This window comes from Pan paniscus, chromosome 5, assembly GCF_029289425.2.
Source record: "Pan paniscus chromosome 5, NHGRI_mPanPan1-v2.0_pri, whole genome shotgun sequence".
Classification (NCBI taxonomy): domain Eukaryota; kingdom Metazoa; phylum Chordata; class Mammalia; order Primates; family Hominidae; genus Pan; species Pan paniscus.
Window position 1 is genome coordinate 45953558 of NC_073254.2, and position 12365 is coordinate 45965922.

A 12365-nucleotide genomic window follows, 5' to 3' on the forward strand; every position below is an offset into this window, starting at 1 on the left:
ATGTGGTATGAATGTGAATAACTCCATATCCACTTTCTAGCTGGAAAGGAATGCACTCAGCAAATCCTCGGCTGCACACCATTGGCCTGCAGCCTCATTAACCTCTGCTAGCAGTGATATCCAGCCAGCATGGCAGCTGCAATCAAGACCACTACTTGGTCAAGTCTGAAGTAATCCTGTTCATTCTTTAGGTCCTATTGGGCTTCTGCAAGGACAGAATACACGGCGATAATAGGCAACTCCAGCACTATCCCACCTCCTACAGCTCTCTAATGGTGGTGCTACCCCCCACGATACCTGCAATAACCTCCAAGACCTGCCCTGGGACGTAATATCGCTTCGGTTGGGATAGGGGCAGTTTCAGAGGTTTCCCTTTAGCCTTCAGCGCAATAAGAGCCATTAATCCACAGGCTAGAGACGCGGTGTGGGGGTCACTCCAGCTGCCAGTGCATCAATGCCACTATGCACTCAAGGAATAGGGAACTAAACAGGGCTGGGACTATGGGATTGTGAGCTATAATGTGTCCTGGCCTCTGGAAGCCCCTCTGTGATGGGACATGATGGTGCTGTAGGAATCTGGGCATCAATGTTAGCTCACACACAAAGTCAATACTCACCCAAATTCTGCCTATTTCCCTTCCCCGGTGTACAGTCTCCTGTGTAAATGGCGTAGGTTCCTTTGCAGAAGAGTTCAGGGAATTGACCCAGCATATACTCCCAGGGTGTTCCAGGGTTCTTCCTCCTAGGGATATGGACTCCCCTCCTCTGTCATTGGGATCTGAATCTGAAAGTTAGGTGAGGTCTAGGCATTGAGAATGGATTATGACTTTGTCTTGGATCAAACACCCTCAGCCTCCTACTCCTCAATTCTTGCTTTCTTTTCATAGATATCAAGCAGCGCCCTTGCTGGCTGTCCTTCTGTTCTGAACCTAGGACACTGCCCTCTGTTAACCTTCCCCACACTCCCTGCAGGTCAAGCACAACCTTGCCTGCTCTGTTGGGGTTGTCATGGTAACTGTGACCTCTGACTTTTGCAGATCACTGCCACCACTTGATCTAGCTGAAGTAGTTCTAGCTGGAAGAATAGAGAATTAAAAGAAATCTTTGTGAAGCCACTACTCAGGTTTGTCAATTTGTAACATTTTAATATTATTGGCTATATGTAGTATACATAGAAAACAATAGAAATATATGCAGATAGCCCTGATTTTCCACAGTTCTGTTACGTATGTGTTTCAGTCGATACTATACTGAGTAAAGCAAGGACTGCCAGTGGGGAGTGGCGGATGTCTTGAATTTGGTGAATGCCTTTATATTGTTACAAAGTTTTTTAAATCCCTTTGTTTTACATGATTTTAGACTTTGTATAAATTGTTTTTTGTTGAATGTATCATTCTGTGGCTTGCTTTATCATTTAATATGGTTTATGAGGTGAACCCACACCCATAGAAACAGTTACTTTGTTTTCAGTGCTGGATAGTATTCATGGGAGGAATATCCCACAGTTTATCTCTTCTGTCCGTGACCTTTAGCTTGTTTCTGTTACAGACACTGCCACAATGAACATCCTGGGTCATCTCTCTCTGGTCCCCTGTGTGAGTTCCCCAAGATATGGATGTAGGAATGGGATTACTGTGCTTTTACCATGTGATGTTACAGGATGTCAAATTGTTCTCTGAAGAGGTTGTATCAGCTCCCCCCTTTAAAATCTTCTTCGACATTTTACAGGTCAAGTTCTCTTCCTCCCCAACTGGCTGCTCCTCCTCAGCTCCCCTTCATTGGCTCCTTTTGCTGTAGATGCTGGAGCACTCTGGGGTGTTACTACCTTCCTAATCACTCCGGTGTCCTCCACTCTCAGGATTTTAAATATCATCTAGACACAGATGGCTCCCAAATATATATCTCTACATATTTCTATAATCAAAAAAATAATGGTACCAAAACAGGTACTCTGGTATACTGCAGATGGGCCTGCAAACTGGAAATGTTTTCAGGAAAGGCAGTATGGCTATTTCCGTCCAAATTAAAAATGCATACACCCAGCAGTCCCACTTCTAACAATGTGTCCAAAACACACCTGCATTCCTGAAAAATGACTGTATTCAGAATTATATGTTGCAACCCTGTTTGTAAAAGCAAAAAGAAAAGAAGAAAGAAAGAAAATGACAGATAAAAGAAAAAATAATCCAAATGTCTGTCACTAGTAGACTAGTTAAAAAAGCATTGCAAGCTGGGCACAGTAGCATTCACCTGTGAATACACTCTACTCCACTCTGGGTAACATGAGGAGGCCTCCCTACCTTCCTAAGAAAACCCAAACAAGCACTGCATATCTACACGGCGGAGTCTACAAACATTTAACACAAAAGAAGAAAGACATAGGAAACTCTTGATATTCCCTCATGGGATGGTCTCCATGATACATTGTTAAGAAGAAATAAAGCAAGGTGTAGAATAACATATAGAGTCTGCTAAAATTTGTGTGAAAAGGGACAAAGGATATATATGTACACATTTATATCTGCTTGCATATGCATAAAATATATTTGGAAGAATAAGCAAAAAGTTGATATCCTTGGTTGCCTCTTGGGGATGAGACAGGGTAAGAGAGAGACATTTTACCTTTTGAACATTTTGAATTTTGAATTTTGAACTATATCAAGAAATTAAAGATAAGTCCTAGGGAGACCAAACAAACCCCAAAAAAATTCAAAATGAAAAACTTTTTAAAAACTAATGGAATTTTTTAACCTTTATCGAAATAAAATTTAAAATTTTTCTAAATATTATGTTATTCCTTTAACGAGGAGGTTTACTGCCATTTTAATTCAGTACGTTGTTTTCTTTTTAATTGCATGATCTTTCTTTACATCTGTCTTTTTTCCATTACAAGGTAAAATAACAGCATGATTAATTAAATGCAGTTTGTTTGGTGAAGGAAATTTTGTTCAAATCTTGGTCTAAGTGGGAAAGGGATTCTAGGGGATCCAGCGCAGCAGTTATGGGTTTCAGTATGCTCACGACGCCCTCTAGTGTTTGTGTGGGCTCATGGCTGCCATATCTAGAAAACACTGGAATTCTCAAGCACACGTGACTGAAGCCATTTGCCAAATGTTCAAGGTCCTATTAATGGCCCATCTGAGTACTTGTCATATGCGGTCACCCTATCTTTGGATCAGAAGGTACACTCAGAGCTCCTAGTGTCACATCCCAGGCCCAACCTGCTGAGAGCAGTCGAGGAAGGTCTGGAGGTCAGTGTCGTGAGGGGTGGGAAGACTGAGGGTGTGGGGGCCAGTTGTGGAGTGGCGGGAGCCCCAGGTGCTGTATGAAGCCGAGCCTCTGGATCACCCTGTGACCCCACATTTGGTCTCTTCCTGGGTGTCTTCCATTCCCAGGACTCCCAGGAAATAAAATGCTGCAAGATTGGGGTGGGGAGCTGTCCAGGATGGGTCAGGTGTGGTCTCGTTGATCCTACACCTCTGCCTCCCAGCCCTCTTCTGATATTAGAAATCAACACAGATTGCCTTAGGGTGGTGGTTCTCAAAGTGTGGTCCTGGGGGAAGCAGCATTGGCATCACCTGGGAACTTAGATATTCAATCTTCAGGGCCTGGCCTGGACCTACTGTATCAGAAACTCTGCATTTAACAAGCCCTCAGCAGAATTCTGCTTTTCAAATCAGATCTCTCTCTCTCTCTCTCTGTCTCTCTCTCTGTTTCAAGTCTCAATATTGAGTAGCTGTGACTTCTGGATAGTCAGGTGTCAGACACCCTTTCTTGCCAGGAAGCACCAGGCTCCTCAATCAGCTTAGTCTCATTCTTGGCCTGGCCCAGGGAAAGATGTTCACTTCCTGGATTCTGAGCAAAGCTCTCCTATCCTGGGTGCCTGTGGGGCTCCCACTTACACCACAAAACAAAGCTCAAATAATATTTTTTTCTTTTATGAGATTTTTGGTATTCCTTCATTAGTCAGAGCTGAAGATCTACATATATGTCTACCAAGTAAGTGTGCATGTCCCACTAGCCAGTTTGTTAGTCTTGCCAATGCACCACAACGTAGCAGCCTCTCAGTCTCTCCTTGTGAGGTGTTACCTGGAGTTCTTTGTCTCACCACCAAGAGAATTAAGGAGCATGGATACAAAGGGTGAGGTTGGAGCAAAAGTTTAATAAGCAAAAGAAGAAAGCTCTCCCCCACGGAGAGGGGGCTTGGAAGATGGTTGCCATTTTTACAGCTGAATGCAAAGGCTTTTATAAGAAACTGACGAGGGCTGGGTGTCTCATTTGCATAAGGCACGAATTTCCGGTAGCTCCACCCCATCCTCCTAGTGCCCATGCAGGCCCTTAGCTTGAGTTACTCCATATTGCTTTGTTTCCCTGACTGCCTACGTATCGGGGGACAGAATTTTCCATTGTGGGCATGTCTGGACAAGTCTCCTGTGCAGCCTTTCTTATTTGTGCAGCTGTGGGCATGTCTTAGGCAAGCCCCCCTGTGCAAGTTCCCTTCTCTGTGCCTGCAGGCTGTTCTTTTGTTTGAAATAATTCACCTGAGGACCCACCATAACTGCCCGCCTGACCAGTTTCTTCCTTTTTTCTCTCTCAATTTGTGTTATGATTTCCTTACTGATCTCTGCCTGAGCAAGACTGGGCACGCCTTGAGGGCAAGGAGGGTTTATTTCCTCTTACCTCAGTCCCAGCTCCTCTTAAAACAACGCCCCGCACACAGTAGGTATTTGATAAATGTTTACCAAACGAAGGGATTGCCTGCAGTGGCTTGGCAGACAGGAAAGCAGAATGAAAACCCACAGGCCAAAAGTGGCTGGGAAAAGATTTTCCAAATCCTAGTGCTGGGCACAGGGCCCACTGAAATTCACTTTTGGAGGCTTCCCATCTGTCTTGTTCTCCTCTCATCAGGGACATCCATGCCCCTCAAAGCCCACCTAGTCACACACTACCTTTCAGGACCACCTTCCAGATCAGCCAGGTGCAAATCCCACAGACTTCCTGCCTGTGGCTCCAAATGCTCAGCTGAAATTCTGAGGCTAATTTCAGTGGAGTTAGAGGCTTATCCCTTAGGAGTGGCAATGGCTGGCTTTAAGATTCGAGAAGTAGTGTTTACATCTCAAAAGAGAAGACCGCTCCACCAGAAATGCAGAGTTTTTGTATGTGCGGGTCCGGGGTCTTCAGGAGATAAAGAATGATAGCTCCAGAAGCACTGGGACCCCCGTGCAGCCACCAGTCACCACAGCCTAGGCAGGGGTTGGGCTCTCACCTCGGCCCCTCCTCTGCACGCCCTGGATGTGGATGGTCCCCGAGTGTGAACTCGCCTGGGCTCTGACCCTGGGTGCTCTTCCCGCCGTTGTGGAGCCTCTGCGGGTGTGGTGCGTGCACAGGGGGGCTTCACAGGAGACCCGGGGCCCTTTAGAGTCTCAAGGCCAACATTCTTGGAGAATCCATGTCAGGCATTCAGGCTCTCAGGGACTCAGATGCCCAAACTATGAAAATGAGAGAATCTATCCCACTCTCTCAGGTGTGGTGAGATTCATATTATATGACAATAGGTCGTCTACACATTGACCACACTCTCAGTATTGCCTTTATCAGTCGGCCAACGCCTAAAACCCAAAGATGGGTCAGGCATTGTGGAGGACGAGTTCCTTTCTTACCTTCTGAAGGTGCCATCAACAGGAATTTCTACCCTGTGGAGTCTAGAGGAGACTTTCCTTGAAGCTGAGTTGGGAATGGACATTTGGACTTTTTTTTTTTTTTTTTTTTTTTGAGACAGAGTTTTGCTCTTATCACCCAGGCTGGAATGTAATGGCACGATTTTGGCTCACTGCAAGCTGTGCGTCTCGAGTTCCAGCGATTCTCCTGCCTCAGTCTCCTGAGTAGCTGGAATTACAAGCACCCACCACCACACCCAGCTAATTTTTTGTATTTTTAGTGGAGACAGGGTTTCGCTATGTTGGCCAGGCTGGTCTCGAACTCTTGACCTCGTGATCTGCCCGCCTCGGCCTCCCAAAGTGCAGGGATTACAGGCATGAGCCAATGCGCCTGGCCAGACATTTGGACTTCTTTAAAATTTTATTTCAAATTTTTAAAACTTTCTAATAGGTATTTTATCTTCTTAGGAAGTAAAATCTCAAGTACAGAAAATATAAAAAGGTATAAAGAAGCAGAAGGATGGAAACTGCCAGTGTCTCCACTGGGAGGATCGGGATGAACCTTTGCCTGGCAGAGCCTCAGACTTCGGAGGGAAGGGGCTTGGAGCTGTGCTTTGCAGCTGCCCCTGAGTTTCCACTCCTGGTTTCTGTGCATGCGGGTGACTGTGCAGGATGACTTAGTGTCGTCATGCTTATGAGTTATTTTGAATCTTGCTTTTCAAAACTTTATTATCAATACGCAACTTTCTATCATATTACAAAATCTTCTTACACACAGCTTTCACCAGCTGTAGGCTGTTTCCAAACAGAGGACCTAGCCACTCTTCTTTTGTATGTTTTTTTCATTGTTGTAATTAATATCCTTATACCTAAAGATCTTTCTATATATTGGATTTTGTTTTAAAATCACAGATTTCTCAATAAAAGTTACTGGGTCAAAAGGCATGAACTTTTTTTTTTTTTTGAGACGGAATCTCGCTTTGTCACACAGGATGGAGTGCAGTGGCAAGATCTCAGCTCACTGCAACCTCCACCTCCTGGGTTCAAGAGATTCTCCTGCCTCAACCTCCTAAGTAGCTGGGATTACAGGCACACGTCACCACACCTGGCTACTTTTTGTATTTTTAGTAGAGACAGAGTTTCACCATATTGGCCAGGCTGGTCTCGAACTCCTGACCTCATGATCCACCCACCTCGGCCTCCCAAAGTGCTGGGATTACAGGCGTGAGCCATCATGCCCGGCCGCATGAACATTTTTAAGCCTTCTCATACATATTATCAAATTACTTCTCAAAAGCAGTGCACCGGCCGGGCGCAGAGGCTCATGCCTATAATCCCAGCACTTTGGGAGGCCCAGGCGGGCGGATCACGAGGTCAGGAGATCCAGACCATTCTGGCTAACACAATGAAACCCCATCTCTACTAAAAATTAGCCAAGCGTGGTGGCGGGCACCTGTAATCCCAGCTACTCGGGAGGCTGAGGCAGGAGAATGGCGTGAACCCAGGAGGCGGAGCTTGCAGTGAACCAAGATTGTGCCACTGCACTCCAGCCTGGGTGACAGAGCAAGACTCTGTCTCAAAAAAAAAAAAAAAAAAAAAAGCAGTGTACCAATTATATTCACCCATTTACTCAACCCATATTTATTGAGCCCCTTCTCTGTCCTTGGATTTCTAGATGCTGGAAATCCAAGTGGTGACTAGACAAGGTCCCTGCCTCAAAGAACATGACAACCAATGAAACAAATGAAAACAATTCTAATACGGGTGATAATTGTTATGGAGAAAATATGCTTGAGCTAGAAGGTTGATGGTGGTGAGGATGGTAGGAGATATAGTCTGTTGATCAAGATGTTCCTGGGAATTTGAACACTGGACGTCTGAGCAGAGACCTGAATGGTGTGAGGGGCCTTTGGATCCCTTTGGATCCCTGGGGAGCAGGTGCACTTGGGGAGTTCCAGTGGGAGGTGCCTGAGACAGGATTGAGCAGTGTTAGTGGAGATGAGTGAGCTGGGCCGAGAGGGGTGGGATGAGGCCAGAGTGGCCAGAAGGATCCTGTGATGAGGGATGAGGGGCTGTAAAACATAGTGAGAAACTGGGGTTTCACTGGGCTAAGAAGGGAAGAGGCTGGCGTGTCTGTGGGGCGCGGTGGCGAGGATGAGCTCTAATTCCCATTTGAAATGCTCACTCTGCCTATTGTGTGGGTGATGGACCGCGAGTGTGAGAGTCAGCAGGCAGCCCAGCTGGAAGGCCTTCTGGTTTACTATCTTGGAGAGGATGGCCCTGGGGAGGAGGCAGTAGAGGAGTGAGAAGTGATTGGATTTGGGGTTAATACATTTTTAAGATGGTGTTAGCAATAACTCCATGGAGAACCACACATTTATTTGCTTACTTTAATTCTACAGCAACATTCGAGGTGGCTTACTGCAACAAACCCAGTGTAATAAATACATATGAATTATTTTAAAATCAACACCAAGGAAAATATACATTTTAAAAGATTAAGGCTGGGGTAAAGCTGGAACATTACTAGGCTGGAAGGAACATCTGAAACATTTGCTGAAATGGAGTTGACCCTTTACCTAGCCATAGATTTGTTGCCTCACGATTTCATTGCATCTGAGCACCACAGAGGGGGTGGCAGTGCAGGTCACCAGTCCCTTGTTTCCTGCTTCAGGAAAAGTGTCCTGTTCTACACTTACAGCCAAAGCAAATTACATCATTATAAGATGTTTAATGATGAAGTCAAAGTCCACAGAGTCAGCAAGTAAGTGTAAAAACCTCAGGAGTCCAAGGACAGTCTACATTTCTCCCCAGAAATGGCCTCCCTATGTACTGTTCAAGGGAGAGGGTCCTTTCAAGGGGCTCCAAGATGCAGGAGCAACTGGGCTGCAGCTCGAAATAAAGATGTCCTTTCTACCTGCAGGTTCCACAAAGCCTCACAGGCAACTTTGGTGATCTCACCTGAGCTAGGAATTCGGTTTTTTGATGTTGGTTCTTTTTGAGCCATTGTGTGAGCTTTAAAATGTGATGTGGAGATTTTGCTATACTGGTATTTCCTTGCTGGAATTTGACATCCATGGTGGCTCTGGCTTCCCTGTCTGGTCCCAGGAGGAAATGGAGTGTCCTGCACTTTTTTTCAGCATCGCTTTGTGTAGGAAGGATCAGGAGACTTGGAGTCAGGGGCTCCTCCAATCTCACTCTCCTCCATAAAACAGTGTCTCTTAAGCTTTCTGGGGGTGAGGGCCTTGACACCGTGCTGTTCTGATGAATATAACTGTCCCAGCTCCCGAAATAAAAGCACAGGTGCACAAAATACTGACTGTTGCAAGCAATGCCCAGGTGGGGACGTTTCCTAGGTGCCAGGTTTAGCGCTTTGACTTTCTATGTACACACACAGGAGCCAGGTGTGGTGGTTTATGCCCGTAATCTCAGCACTTTGGGAGGCTGAGGCATGAGAATTGCTTGAAGCCAGAAGTTCAAGACCAGCATGGGTAACAAAGCAAGACCCAGTCTCTACAAAAATATATATATATATGTATATATATACACAAACACACACACACACACACACACACATATACTGGGTGTGGTGGCTCCAGTCTGTAGTCCCAGCTACTCGAGAAGCTGAGGTGGGAGGATTGCCTGAATCCAGGAGTTTGAGTCTGCAGTAAGCTGTGATCAGGACACTGCAGACTGTCAGAGTGAGACCCTGTCTCAAAAACTAACAAACAAAACAAAAATACATACACACGCACACAGCCAGAGCCAGCGCTGAGGGAGAGGCTGGCCTCAGGGGCGGGGTCACAGGTGTTTCTCAGGTCCTTCTCAGTGGTCTTTGTCTCTTTTTCCTGGAGGTGGAGGAGTCTGTACTCCATGAGGAGAAGTTGTCTGAAGAAGGCGGGAGATACTTAGGAGCAGGGTCCAGAGAGGGAAAAGGATGAGGAAGTGGAGACAAAGCAGAGGGGGCGGGACAAGGGGAGAGCACGCAAGGAATGGGGACGGGGAGGACCTTCCAGCTGTCAGAAAGGTCACACGCAGAATTTGGCTCTTGGTTTTTGTGCTTTATCAGGATGGATATGGGGACCGAGCCGGCGTGGGAGATAAGGAGTCTACTTTGCAAAGGACACGTGTGAGTCTCCTCCTAGTTTGAACTCATGAGTAGCAGCTAACAGCCAGGACCCTTGTGTGGGGCGCGTGACGCCCCTTTGCAACCAGGGCGTTTTCTGCACCCCACCGGCCACCCCTCCTGGGACCACGCTGGTTCCCTCCAACCCTAACAGGGAGAGAAGGAAGGAGAGGTCTGGAGGGTTTGGGTCCTCCCTTGTGCTCCTTCTTCCTCTGCCATTTATTCCCTGAGTGTCCTTGCCTTTCCTCCGCTACCTGGATCCCACTACAGTAATGCACACTGGCCTGGACTCCCTTTGTAACCACCAAGTGGGCTCATCTTGCCGGCTACCTAGACGAAGCCGATTTATCAAGACAGGAGAGTTGCAATAGAGAAAGAGTAATTCATGCAGAGCCAGTTGTGCAGGAGACCAGAGTTTTATTACTCAAATCAGTCTCCCCAAAAACTCTGATCAGTTTTTAAGGATAATTTGGTGGATGGGGGGCCAGTGAATCAGGAGTGCTGACTGGTTGACTCCGGTATGAAATCATAGTGAGTGGAGGCTGTTCTCTTAGGCTGAGTCAGTTCCTGAGTGGGGGCCACAGGACTGGTTGGCAGGTCCAGATGGGGCCCTCCAGTTGTTAAAAATACAAAAACCTGAAAAGACATCTCAAAAGGCCACTCTGAGGTTCACAATAGTGATGTTACCTTCAAGAGTAACTGGGGAAGTTGCAAATCTTATGACCTCTGGAATAATGGCTGGTAATATTCAGAATTCCAGCCCCTCTCATCCTAACTTAATGGCCGGTGGTCTTTCTTCGTTTTACAAGAACAGTTTCCCTTTAAACTATAAACTAAATTCCTTCCCAAGGCTAGTTCAGCCTACGCCTAGAAATGAAGAAGGGCAGTTTAGCGGTTGGAAGCAAGATGGGGTCAGTTAGGTTTGATATCTTTCGCTGTCATCATTTCCTTAAGTTATAATTTTGCAAAGGCGGTTTCACCTTGGCTTCAGACCCACCCATGCAGTATCACTGTGCCCTGTCCTTCCAATCACTGCCACTAGGTGGAAGCAGAGCGTGCATCGCCCAGATGGGCTAGATTCTCACAGGCTCACTGCTAGAACGAGTATTCTTGAGACTTTAGATCTGAAAGTCAGCCTGATTTCTGAAAGCCTTGGACCGTTTCCAAAATCAAATCAATACTCCAGGAACAAGATCTGCCTCGACTTTGCCTCTACCCAAGGACGCTATGGCAACGCAGTTTTCAAACGTGCTTTGAGAGTAAATGGAACAGGGTCCCCTGTGTCCCCACTCATTTGCGTTTTCCTTTTTATTACAACCAACCCCTTTTGTAAATATTGTTACACATCTCTCTATTCCACTGAAAACATCTCTTTCAAAGGCACTTTAAGAAAGATTCAATGCCATGAAAATATGAAGGATCCTCTTGAAAGAGAGTTTCTGGTGGTGGGTTTTAATGAACATTTTGGTTTTTAAAACTCTGTAACTATTTCGTTGTGGGGCTTAGCTTCATATTTTCAAACTGAAATATTCTCTTCCTTAACCTCCACATAAATCCAAGTTTATAATTTTTATTATTTAAAAATTTTATTTATTTTTCTGTTTTGGGGACAGGGTCTCCTCCTGTCACTCAGGCTGGAGTGCAATGGCACAATCATAGCTCACTGCAGCCTGGAACTCCTGGGCTTAAGCAATCCTGCCTTCGATTCCCAAAGAGCTGGGATTATAGTCATGAACCACTGCAATCCACCCAAATCCAAGTTTACACTAAAAGATAAAATTCCAACATTGTAGGGGATTATTCAGGTGGTGGGAATAATTATAAAGTTATAGGAAATAGACACAAACCTTCTTGGAAGGTGGAAAGTTTTGCAAAAGCCTCAGGATAGGGTTATGGCTGAAAGCAGCCTAATCCCCTTACCTTGAGTTAATAGCTTCGAGTAGGTACAAAGACATGTAAGAGAGTTTATCTAAAGAGCATGTTTACCTTTGATCATTTGTAGGACTGCTCTCTCCGGGGGACTGCGACCAGATTAATTATCCACAGGTGTGTTGACTCAAAGCCTTTGTCATTAAATCTGTGCTGAATAAAGGCCCACAGGGCCAGATAGTCAGGGCACGCAGCTGCCACAACCCTTTCTGTGAGTGGCCTGGCCCTCTGGTGCACTCTTTCACTGAATATCGGTGTCTGAGTACGTTATTCATCCATCGTGCAGCCTGGGTCTGCCGGTCAGAGCCTGGCACAACATTTAAGAGGAAATGAAAGTCACAAAGTTATCCCAGTCTCTGGAGTCACTGTCAAAACTTTGGTGAGGAATCTTCCAGGTTTTCCCCTACTTAAAATATATATTAATATTATATAAGTAATATTAGTGGCATTTTCGCCCAGGCTGGAATGCAGTGGCATGATCTCGGCTCACTCTAACCTCTACCTCCCAGATTCAAGCGATTCTTCTGCCTCAGCCTCCCGAGCAGCTGGAACTACAGGCACCCACCACCACGCCCGGCTAATTTTTGCATTTTCAGTAGAGACAGGGTTTCACCATGTTGGCCAGGCTGATCTTGAACTTCTGACCTCAGGTT

At 45.9% G+C, this 12365-nt stretch overlaps 1 pseudogene; it reads right to left on the reverse strand.

Moving 5' to 3' along the window:
• LOC106634870 (dihydrofolate reductase-like) overlaps positions 1-12253 on the reverse strand; it is a 33609-nt pseudogene extending 21356 nt beyond the window's left edge.
• Positions 12254-12365: the final 112 nt, after the last annotated feature.